The 13,331-nt window shown below is 35.2% G+C and overlaps 1 long non-coding RNA gene across 1 annotated transcript in view; it reads right to left on the bottom strand.

Moving 5' to 3' along the window:
- The window catches only part of LOC141375176 (uncharacterized), a 30,723-nt gene extending 18,016 nt beyond the window's left edge, over positions 1 to 12,707 (bottom strand). The window contains exon 1 of the long non-coding RNA XR_012382786.1: positions 10,583 to 12,707. This is a non-coding gene — a long non-coding RNA (uncharacterized lncRNA). The remainder of the gene's footprint in view (positions 1 to 10,582) is intronic.
- Between the last annotated feature and the right edge of the window lie 624 nt (positions 12,708 to 13,331).

The raw sequence follows: 13,331 nt of genomic DNA, 5'->3' as shown, positions 1-13,331 counted from the left end.
TGGGGGGAACCAAAATTAAAAATTTAAATAAAATGCAAATACTGCCAAACTGAATACATCAGATAATTGTCTGAAAAACAGAAGCCAAATTGTATTTATTACTGCATGAACTCTTTGACAGTGCATATAAAGCTCTTTCTTTTGTCCGTCTTTTTTAATGGCCTCTGTAAAATATAGACTGAAGCAGAAGTTATAGAAGTTATTTACAGTTTGTTACTGTCGTCCTCCACCCTTGCGGCTTTTCCGGACCTTGGCTCCTGTTTATCTAGGGGCATTGTTTTATTACCTTCAAAACTCTACTGGGAGGATCTTTGAGATGGAGTTGCCTAGCAACAGGAACTGGCTGATGATCCGCTGGATCTGAGCTTGCAGGAGCAAGAGAGAGACGGAGACAGCAAAAAGGGCAGTGGAATGGAGAAGAGTCTGCTAAAAATGGGGGTCTACAAATTTAAAGATTTAAAACTCGAAGCTAACTTGTTGTAGCAGATACTGATCATTTTCATCTTATATTTACAGTAAGAGTTATTTTAAATACATCCATTTTGGATTCACTGAAGCTGAAGAGTAGCTGTGTAATCAGATAAAATGAAAAAAAAAGGGAAACAGTGTAGATGAGTGAGAGAAGAAGAAAATGATAAAGCTTTGTTGCTGTGGTCACCTTGTTTTATTGCTGGCTTTGCTTATAAAGAAGGTCAATCGCAGGGGAGACCACTTTCAAAAAGTGCCTGACAAGACATTTAGCCGCGAGCTTTCCTCTCATACCTCTCATGATTTGCAATTCCTTTGAGAGGAGTTCTCCTTATTTCTCTTTATCCTCTGAAATGAAACACTGCTATCTCTCTCTCTCTCTCTCTTTCTATCACTTTCTATCTCCCTCTCTCACATATGACACATATATTTAATAAGCAATTGGCTCTAAATCAAAATCATACACTTACTTACAGGTTAAGGTCAAAATAAAGAATAAAGAAGTATCGCTTGAGTATTTTTAACAAGTACATAAATCACTGCACAACATAATGAAAACAAATCGAAAAAACAGATATCCTGAGTTGAGCTATGGCTATTTTTATATTGCATTTCTGAGAAGAATCAGGTATAAGCAATCTCTCGAGACCACCAAAAGCCTTCTGCAGCTCTTGAAGATAGCAAAAAATAAAGATGCTGGGTGGCACAGGAGAGTGCTTCTCTGGCACACCACCAAATGCGTCATCATAATTATATCCACAATTACAAGATAATTGGTTTTGGTGAGTCTACAACACAATAGAGAAAATGTCAGGACTATTAGCAGGACACTTTTTAACTCTTTTTAAACACCTCGTTTTTTATTATTGTAAATCTTTTGCATTTGTATGAATTAAATACAATTTAGAGAAAGTTTAGCACACCCATGAGATTTATAATATACCTGTTTACAACCCAAGCTCATTGGAAATGCGTGCCTTGACCTACATTTTAGCAAAAATGTAAAATATGTTGCTCCTAATTTACTTTGTTGCATGTTTCAGATGAGATCCACAGGAGGATTATTTTAGCCAATTATATTTCAGCACCCTGGATTGCCTTGTTGGAAATCCACGTATACCTTACATTCATTCATTTATTTGGAAAAGCATGTGCCCATAATTGAAATGCAACCTCTGGTGGACAGTAGCAGACCCCAAGATGAGATGCAGATTCAGAGTTCTACATGAGGTAATAGTTAATTAGCAAATAATATAAATATTATGAGTGTAAACATTAGGTGAGCAGGTTACCCTGTGTAATAATAACACACTGTGAGACAAGATTTGCGATGATAAGCAATTTGGTTGTTCATAGCTTGAACCAAATAGAAACCAGATTCTGCATTTCTATGGAGGTCTCAGTGTCAGATGCCATTATGACCTGTTGTTTTGCACAAACCCCTCCTCCCCCCTCATGAACCCCCTGGTCGACGCACAGGTCACTATCAGAAAACTATCAATTGCTTTCCATTGACAAAAACTGCAAACTTTTGCCTGAAAAAACTATATTTGACAGCTTGCGACCATCACAGTTTTATTAAAAATCACATCCAAGATAGGTCTTTTAAGTTAAGCATTGAACTGTTACTACTAAAAAGTCTAATGCTGATGAATGATTAATGGATGAAGTGAAGTGTGTAATAAATTCTGCTCTAAGGCACTTTTCCTTTCATCAGTGCCGTTTATATGCAGATTATTTCTTACAGTTTGTAATGTTTAATCTACTCCATTCTATGCAGAATTCAGATGAATGAGACATGTTTTGTGGTCTGCATATGATCTGTGGTTTCATATCTCTGGACAGGAGTAGACTACTGTGTAGGGTTAGGGTTAGGGTTTCATTGGTACCAGATTGCACCAGATTTTATTGGTACACTGTACCAACAATGTTATTTTTCAGGTAATTATCTGTATATTTTACAGAATTTTCCAGTGTTTTCATTATACAGTGAAATGCCTATTGTTTTACAAATATGTTCTGTAATAAAAATTCTGACATTAAATTTACAGTGATTGCTTGTAATTTAGTGTTACCTTATTTTTCTGCTTTTTTTTTAATGGAAATTGTATGTATTTTTAGAGAATAACGCGTAATATTACGGTAATATTTACAGATTATTCCTGTAAAAATAGGCAAACAATAATTCAGTCAAATTGTTTTCAGTATAGATAGTAAATATTATGATTAACATGACATTAATAAAGACAAATAATAGCCTATTGTTTGTAGGCTGCATATAATGCATGCACTGTAAACTATGAATTGTTTATTTTACTACTCTAACAATGTTGCTATGAGAACTGTGATGATCACCAGTGATCTAGCGGCTGTGGATCGTTAGAAAACTACACATGTTACTTTAACGAACTAATACTCCCAGCATGCACCTCGCACTCCCAGGTTTCTATTTCTAACTGATTACTTACATAGTCTGTGGCTGCGTCTGAAACCGCATACTTCCTTACTATATAGTACGCTAAAATCAGAATGCGAGCCGAGTAGTATGTCCGAATTCACAGAATTCGAAAATCAGTATGCGAGAAGTACCCGGATGACTTACTACTTCCGGCGAGATTCTGGAGTGCACAAGCCATGCACGCTGCCCTGTCCCATAATGCCCCGCGAGAGAATTCTTGAATGGAAGTGAGACGACGCAACTGACGTAGGTAGTTCACGTGATAATGGCGGATGTAGTACGTCCGAACTTCATTCATACTTTTCACATTCATACTGTATAGAATGTACTTTTCTAATGGCCAAGTAGTACGTTTAAATTCAAATGCAGTACCTACTGAGTAGTAGGCGGTTTCGGACGCAGCATGTGCGTAATGTATCAGTATGGACTGATTATAAGGACTATAAACTCAGCACACTCACAGACACATCGTTTCTGAGTCTTAAACTGTTTAGTGAGTGTTACAACGCGGTTTCTCTTACCTTGCCGTGTTTGACCCCTTTATTTTGTTATTTTGTTTGCATCCTTTACTCTAATTATCCTTGCACCTGTTTGTTCCTGTTTCAACCTTTAATTGCAAGATAATTCTGTTAGCAAACTGCTATTTGATCCTCAACTTTGTTTTGCAGGGGCCTGTTTCAGTAAGGAGGTTCAAACAACTCAGAGTTTAAACATGAACTCTGAGTTGATTTACCAAGAGATTAAAAACTCTGAGTTTTCGGTTTCAGAATTGCTAATCTGTGTCGGGTCAATCAACTTTGAGTAGACCAACTCAAGAGTTAAGCGTGCACACCGTGACTATCAAAAGGCATTATCAATGAAGCGCAGACATTACGAGTGACTAGCAACATCTTTAAAAAAAAGAGAACACCATTTATTTCTCCAGCCAAACTTGATGTGATCATGCAAAGTTATAGCAAATATGAGCGTACAGTATACATTTAAAAGAAGCAACCATCAGTGAAACGGAGACAGTTAGCCTGGGAAAACAGCTGCTCAAATTAATGCGTAATTTTACATTTAAAGTATTTAAATATTTAAGTATAATAAAATAAGTAATGTGTGATGTTTATAAATGTTTTCTAAACTTTTATACACATTTATCAGTTTTAATAGACTTTAAAGTGCACTTATGTGTCTGCCTTTTTTATTGATCAAGTGATAGAGGTTGATATAACATTTAGAAGGTAAGCAGTAAAAATTATTTTTTAGAAAGAATAATAATCCCATTAATCTAGTAACACTACATGTCGAAGATCAGTGAATTTAAGCTATTTATTTATTAAAAAAGGACAAGCCATTCTTGTACGTGACTTTGTTGTGTGTATCTAAAATGTAGGCAATACCTATGTTTTCATCCTAATATATTACATAAATTTACGTGCAAAACTATTGCAAAAAGATGCGAATAAAGCAGCGTTTCCATCCAACGAGTCAAAGAGAACTAAATCTTCACTTTCTGATTAAACAGGCGCCAAATATCAACTGTAAAAACAGAATTTACTGCAGTAGACGAAGCTGCGTCAAGCTTTTCTTTATTTAATAAATGTACTTGCGCCTTAGAAGACAATGCTGACACACAATGAAGACTTAGGGGCGTTTGAAGCCATGAGACGCAGAGACTCTTGACACGCTCCAGAAGCTCGGAGGTAATTATATGCACTAATACTGAAACAGTTAAGGCATTTTAAAATGACTAAAACAACATTTAAGACGTGTTACAGTGTGCTTAGCCTGCTCGTTTTTCCAGTTACCATGGTAACTGATTCTGAGTTAAAGTTACCTCTCTTTTAGAAACAGGCTTATTATAAGCTTTTTTTTTCAATCATTCTTTAAAAGTGTTTTTCCAGTTTCAAAGGTATGTTAATAGTGTAACTTTAAGAAATATTTAGAGATTTCATGCATAATGACATAAATTAATCTGTATAATTATTACATTAATAACCTGCAATAATAACATGTACAATTACAGTTAAAAACTGTAATAACTTGTAATTATGGAACAATAAATTACTTTTTTAATTTTATTTATTTATTTTTTTTTACAGATTATCATAAAAAATGTTATTCTGACATTTTTTTCTTCTTTTTTTTACATTAATTATCTGTCACCCCTGCTGCCAGAAAATTACTGTTTTTTTTTTTTATTATTATTATTTTTTTACAGTGTATGGTATGGCCATTTCAACTGGACCTGTGGCTTTAGTGGTTAGCACTTTCGCCTCACAGCAAGAAGGTCACTGGTTCTACTCCCGGCTGGGCCAGTTGGCATTTCTGTGTGGAGTTTGTATGTTGGTGTAGGTTTCTTTCCACTGTGACAACCTCTAAAATAGAGACCAAGCTGAAGAAAAATTCATGAATGTTGCACCTGGACATGAACCTGGCCATTTCTTACAGTGTACGACTAAGAAAATTGATAATAAACTGCTCTGTACTGTATTAATACAGCCTCAGTGAGCATAAGAGTCTGCATAAACTTTTTTATTTGTCATCCTATAGACCTTTATATTTCTTCTTGAACTTGCTTACATGCACACTCGCACACACTCAGGAGAGAACTTTAGTAATTAGCAAAGGGCTAATGATGTGCATTGAAGCCTATAAAGGAATGGACGCCAAATCCAGCAGGAAAGCAAAGACTGAAATACATGATTTCTCTAGAGGGGATCTGTGGGACAGCTCTCCACACCCACACAACAGCACTGGAGAGACATCGCAACCCTCCATAAATCATAAACCACTTCCTGTCATTGTGGGACTAGACAGGATAGAGAAGATGTGAGATCCAAGTGTATCATGTCCAGATAATCTAACGGTTTAAAATGCCTGACATAAGCAAAACTGTCACTAAAAGAAGAGCAAAGTCCTTGGTGACTGTTGTGTGACTTGTGGATACTTGTCAAGTGAAGACTATGAAAGTCACTTGGCTTCACTGGGAAGCTGTGTGTTTACACTGTGAATGGTGACTATGTAAGGAGTGTTAGGTCATTTGCACCTGGGGAAATGTATGCATGTACAAATGATTTAGATTACTGGTCAAACACTTTAGAGATGATAAGGCTTGTGAAGCTTGTATATCTGAGAACACCGTATTTTGAAAATTAATATTTTTGTATCCATTTCTCAGTTCATATAGCTCACATATGTAGCTACACTCAGACTGTGAATTCACTGATATACTCCAAATGACAAATAAAAACTCATCTTTTCCATGAGCACCTGAACCCTCATGAATAACACTAAGGCCGCTCTTCTTTACCCCACCTTATCACACACACCAATATACTGTTAAGGTCAGAATTATTTGCTCCTCTTATTTTTATTTTTATTCCCAATTATTGTTTATTGGAGATAAAAAAAATTTTTTTTTCAAAACATTTCTAAACATAATAGTTGTAATAACTAATCTCTAATAAATGATTTATTTTATGTTTGCTGCGATGACAGAACAAAACATTTAACTTGATATTTTTCAATACACTTCTATACAGCTTAAATTGACATTTAAAGGCTTAACTAGGTTAATTAGGTTAACTAGGCAGGTTAGGGTAATTAGGCAAGTTATTGTATAATGATGGTTTGTTCTGTAGACTACCGAAAAAATATATAGCTTAAAGGGGCTAATAATTTTGACCTTTAAATGTTTAAAAAAAAAAAAAATGAAAACTGCTTTTATTCTAGCAGAAATAAAACAAACAAGGCTTTCTCCAGAAGAAAAATATATAATCAGACATACTGTGAACATTTCCTTGCTCTGTTAAAGATCATTTGGGTAATATTTAAAAAGGAAAAATTAAAAAATAAAAGCGGGGCTAATAATTCTGACTTCAACTTTATATTTTTTTTTTTTCCTCTTTTTTTCCCCTAACATAAACATTTAGGTCTGAACAATTTTTTTGACTTTCATCATAAGATTTACTGTGTTAAATTAATTCCAAATTTGGTTTCAGTATTGACTATACTAATGTAAACTCACCGGCCACATTTTTAGGTACACCTGTCCGACTGCATTATCGCAAATTTCTATTCAGCCAATCACATGACAGCAACTAAATGTATTTAGGCATGTAGACTAGGTCAAGAGCTGCAGATCTGTTGCAGTTCAAATTGAGCATCACACCAGGTGCCACTGTTGTCAGCTATGAACAGGGAACTGAGGTTACAATTCACACAGGCTCATCAAAACTGTACAATAGAAGATGGGAAAAATGTTGCCTGGTCTGATGAGTCTCAATTTCTGCTGTGAGATTCGCATGGTAGGGTCAGAATTTGGGGTCAACAACATGAAAGCATGGCTCCATCCTGCCTTGCATCAACGGTTCAGGCTGGTTATCATCTCAGACTGATTTCTTGAGCAAGACAATGAGTTCACTGTACTCAAATGGCCTCCACAGTCACCAGAATTCAATTCAATAGAGCACCTTTGGGATGTGGAAGAACGGGAGATTCGCATCATGGATGTGCAGCTGACAAACCTGCAGCAACAGCATGATGCTATCATGTCAATATAAACCAAAAGTACTTTGCTGAATCTATGCAATCTTGCAATCACTTTTGTTAATGTAATTTAATTAGGATGCTTAAGTGGAACATCTTGACTTTGACTGCTATATACTGTAGGAAAGCATGCAGTGGTGCTTCAGTGACACAATTCTTACATCTGCTGAAAATAAAATCTAATACTATTTTATTAAAATGACAGCTTCATATTCAATATTTGTGCCTGCAGTACTGTTAGTTTAGATATGTTGGTGAAGAAATCTTATTTATTTATCTTTCGTAACAGACAGTGAATCAGAACATATTGTACTCGCTCTTGTTTGTGCTATTGTTATTGTGAGAATCAATTCTCTAACCCAGACAACATAGTCTAGTGCAGTCTAGGAAAAATACAATTATTCTAAAAGAAAAATTCCAATTAAAACAAAAGAAGAAAAGAAAAGAAAACCTGGTCACTTAGTCAATTGTCTGGATTTTAATGCTAAAGTTTGCAAGTAAAACTTGAAGAATGCAGAAGAAAGCCTCAAACTTAAACTCTGCTACAAAAACATTTGAAATGTTTACTGAAATCAGGACAGAAATAAAGAGCATTTCAGGGAGGAGGACTATGATGTTTTCGCTAGATGTGTGTGATATTACCCTGTCGATGTGAACTTTCTCTCATCCTCTACCTTTCACTCATATTTAATTAAATAGAAACATCAGCAAGATCTTTCTGTCTGTAGCCTTTTTTATCTCTTTTCTGTGCCGCAGCTTATCATAACATCGTCATGCCTTTTGTGTAAACAGTTTAACCTGTTGTTTGGAACTAAGTGTTTTTTAAATTGTGAACACACCGAGTTATAATTTATCCTATCAGAGTTGATGGTGTAAAGAAACACAACAAGAATGTGTCTTTCTATCTGTTTATCAGGTGAAAAAAATAATGTTCTCACTTTTTGCAAACAACCACAGGCCTTGGCAAAGTAAATGAGATTTAAAACCATACACAGCAACAGTGTTATGAATGTCATACCATTTTACTCCGTTCAAGATGTTTTCTCTTAGAAAAATGAAGTTGATATGCAAATAATCTCAGTTATATGGTATATTTATAGAACACATCACGGAAACAAAAAGAAGTCAAACTTGGTCAATGAAACATTTCTACTTTTTGTAGACTAAGCCCCAATCCCATTTCTATTTCTAACGCACTGTAGTGTAAACGAGTAGGGATGAAAAAAGTCACCTAGGAACTGAGACATCACTACTATACACTCACACACGTCATCATATGTCGTCAATAGCTCATATGTCTCACAAGAACCGTCTGTAGTAGTCAGAAGGTGCAAGCACAGTAATACTCAACATATTGCTCACTCATAAAAGTTGTTTTGCGCTGCACTGCAAAAAAATTAATAAATAAATATATAAATAAATAAAAATGGTAAAAAAGTAAAAAATTCTAGATAGTAAAAAATCTGTAACCTGGTAAGCAGCAATTGTCCTTAATATATATACTAAATAACCTCAAATTGACTTTCCCAGAATTCTTTCTATCTATCTATCTATCTATCTATCTATCTATCTATCTATCTATCTATCTATCTATCTATCTATCTATCTATCTATCTATCTATCTATAAAAAATGTTTTTTCCATTACTTTAATTTTACGTCTGTTACAATGATGATGGTTATTATTTGTGTGAATGACACTGATCTACTTCTATGTATGAGTAAGTTTCTCTGTTTGTGGAAAATGTTATTTGATAAAAGCATTGTTTTATTTTATATGAGATTCTCACAACGTAATCTTATGGAAATTCTTAACTTTTTGATTTAGTGGCTATTTTGTATGAATCTTTACGATCTAATTCATACATTTTAATACAATTTGCTCATCACCCAACGACGGTTGCGGTAAGGGGTGGGGTTGGGTGCCACGCCTTCTTTTTAAAATCGTACTGAACTCGTACGAATTCATCCATATTAGCCACTGAACTGACAAAACTTAAAATGCTTACGTTTCCTCGTAATATCAGGTTGGTTTCTCATCATCATATGTTTTTAATAGTGTGCTTGTCTGTAACAAAAGATATAACATGTAAATTTAAATACTTCAAAACACTAGCTACGTTTCTATCCACCTATTTTTATGCACATTTAGATTTGCACATAAAAAAACAGTTGAAACACCAACATGCACATAAATTTTGAAAATGCACATAAAAATATATGCGTATAACTGAGTAGGAGAATCTTTTTATTTGATAAGAAAAGATGCGGATAAACTACATTGGAAACCTCTTTACCGAACATATTCCAGTATGTGCATAATGTTAAAAAAAGATGATGCAATTTTGTTATAGGAGATTATGTGATGATAAAAATGTGTGTAAATGGATAAACCAGCAGGCTGAGCACACTGTAAAACATCTGAAATGTTGTTTTGGTCATTCTAAAATGCCTTAACCATTTCAGTATTAGTGTAATTATATTATTAGTGCTCTGCATCTCGCATCCTCAAAAGCCACCGTGTGTTCACTGGGTGTCAGGATTGCCTTCTGAGGCGCAAGTCATTTATTAAATAAAGAAAAGATTCACACAGCTTCTCATTGCAACAATTACGTTTTTACTGTTGATATTTGACTTGTTGGATGGAAACAGTGCTTTAGTCGCACATCTTTTTTTTTATTTTTTTTTTATTGAGATTAACAAGACAATACATCATAGTATACAATACAATAGAGGAAACATTACAGAGTGTCTTATTTTCCTTATTTTCCCACTATCCCCTTAAAATAAAATAAGTTCAAATGTTTGAATTATAAACAAACATATCCTCTAAACAAAATAATAATAAATAAAATACAAGAATTAAAAGAAATAGTTAAACAGTATAATAATAAATGAGCAAGTTTACGATACAAGCAAAATAAATAAATAAATAAATAAATAAATAAATAAATAAAATTATAATAATAACAATTGAAAAAAATAGTAATTAAAAGTTCACATTAAGGAGTCAATATTTTCTCTTTTCAATTAATTACTGTTTATTAGATACGATAATTCAGTTTGGCACAAAGTTAATAGATAAATTAACATAAATTAACAGTAAAAGTTATTGAAATACCTGTCTCTTTATCAATAAAATGCAGCTCTCCCTCTTCCTCCTGTGCTCTTCTGTAGATGTTCTCCTTCTCCTGTAGATGCAGACACAGTTGCTTAAGGGAAGTGACAAAAGTTATGTTGGTGTATTATCAATGATCTGAAACTTACCATTTGAATTGTGTGTGAGATCGCTCTCCATTACCTGCACTCATCTGCTTCATCTCTTAGCTGTTGTTGCATTGCAAGAATACCCTAAAAGATTTATCCACCTTTGTCTTCCTTGTGTGACCGTGACACAAGAAAGCCTTAAATTGTTAGTTCACCCAAAACTAAAATTATGTAATTAATAACTCACCATGTTGTGCCTTATGTCCTTTGCTCATCTTCGGAACACGAACTAAGCGAATATGAGAGCTCCCTCATAGACTCCAGAAAAGGTACCAAAAACATCCTCATAACAGACAATCTGCCTTCAGTGATTCAACTGGATTATTGTCAAACTATAATGCTTTTGTTCACACTTAAAACAAAAATAATTACTTTGTTCAACAGATTATTCTCCTGAGTGTCAGTATAGGGGGCACGTGTATGTGTTACATGTGGTTTGACACATGTAAATGAGTTGACAACCATCCCAAATTAATTCTAGTACTTCTTACCAGATCTTAGAATCACACCTGAGAAACCACAAACGCAGAAATTTGGCTTATCTTTAACTGCTTAAGATCAATTGTGCACCAGATCAGCAAGAGACAACATTAGTTTGTGTTACTTGCACCTTTTGCTGAAGTCGAGTTTCCTTGGCGGGGCTGGCCTTGGGGAAACATGGTGCTCCCGATTAAGTGGTGACGCGCTTCGATTACATCTTTGGGTTCACTAGCTCGTGAGTGGCTTTCTTCCTAAGTTACCAAGGTGACGGAGTGGTAAGAGTCAGTTTGGGGAAGTTCTTGTGGTTTCGGCTGTCCCGAAACTTAAGAGGTTTGCATGGAAAGTTTGTGGTGACCCAATCGCGTGGCAACACAGTGTCCAAGCAGGCGAAAGGAGGCAGAGAGCAACAGTGAGCACAAGCAAGCTAATGCAAAAAGCAAAGTTTTCTTGTTGCAGGGTGTTTTTAATTGACCTGGTTTGATCCATCCAATCTTCCAATGAGCAGCTGCCATTAAGTGTGCGGCCACGCCCCCTAACATCATAGTAAGGGTCAATGATTAACAGACTGCATGTTAATTTCACATGGTAAAATTTCTTGTAAGTTTGTAACTATCTTACATCAAATGTTACGAATACTGTTTGTACTACTAGTTTTTCATTTACACCAATGTATTGCAAATGTCACTAGCTTTCACTCAGTACCAGACATCATACATTTGAGATCATTTTAATCTGCAATAAGAGTAAAACAACATATTGATTAATTTGGTTGTTTGGAAAAAACACAACGCATGAGGAAAAGGAAAACTATGGCATAGAATTCAGAGATACATCTGCCTTAGTTGTAACATTTCAAGAGATTGTCTTTCATTTGTATGCATTCATTTCCAGAGATCTCGTTGTCTCTACAAAATTGTACATCTGGCTGCAGGCAGGATGTCCACAGGACGAGCGCATTACCTGGGAGTCATGGAAAGGGTCTTGTGAGGCAACTTTTTAGGTGGTTAAATCATTTAAGTTAGGTGACGGGTACCCGAACATCAGCGACCAAAGAATTGGTCAAAATAGTCAAAATCAATTGGCGCTCTGTTATGCTGATAGTATAAGCCCTCGAGCCAGTTCAATGACCAGACAATGTGCGCTTGATCAAGATTTCAGATTCAAACTCATGTTCATCACTGCAATATGGCCTTGAGTTCCTTCAGGTCACATGACAATTATTTAGTAGAAAAAAAAAAAAAAATTTTCAATATAAACAATACTGAATGGCCATCATATTAAATACTGTAATACAATTTTGTAAGAGCCTGTAATCCATAGAAATCCAAACATAACCTCACTTTGTTATAATACTCCATGGGTTGAGCAAGGACAACATATTTTTTCATGATTTACAGACTCTTTTCCACAGGTCACGCAGATAGCACCTGGCAGTTTATGTGAAATAGGACAAATAATCCATTATGTGGCTAATTTGCAAAGGCAACAAATTATAAGCCGGAAACAATAACCGGGACTTGAGAAATACATTATTTAGCATCTGATTATGCTGAATTGCATGTTGTCAGTGAATAAGAAGCAAATGTGGAGCAGCAAATATCTACAGCCATTGCTTCAACATGTGCAACACTCCAAAGTGTGGCTTATTCTGAAATGAGTGCAAACTTGTTAAAGACATTCATCAGCCAGATTCTCCGGACATCTAATTCCTCAGCATGTTGTAAATCATATATTATTTCACAATGTACAGATTTTCAGATCTCTTGCTGAAAATAGAAGAGGAGGGAGCCATTGGCAGGGCAGCTGTGATGTACGAAAAGACCAAATCTGCGCTCGGAAATGTATAATTTAATCTTGATCATGAGTTAATACACCATATGCTCCTTGCAATTAAGCTGTCCATGGATAACCCATCTCTAATTTGTTAAGAGTTCAATGCAGCGTAAAATCTGGGGCAGGTCATTCCCCTGAGTTTAATCTAGCAAGCATGGTGGTAAGAGAGAGAGAGAAAGGAAAAATAGGGAGGGACAGTCAGAGGGACAAGGAGAAAAGAAAAAAAAGAAAGTAAGAGAGAATGATAGTCAGGGTCTCTAATTACCAGGGCTAAATCACCAATGAGAGAG

This window comes from Danio rerio, chromosome 7 (assembly GCF_049306965.1).
Source record: "Danio rerio strain Tuebingen ecotype United States chromosome 7, GRCz12tu, whole genome shotgun sequence".
NCBI lineage: Eukaryota > Metazoa > Chordata > Actinopteri > Cypriniformes > Danionidae > Danio > Danio rerio.
The sequence above is the reverse complement of the archived record's forward strand: the minus strand, read 5'-3'. Positions and strand labels throughout refer to the sequence as shown.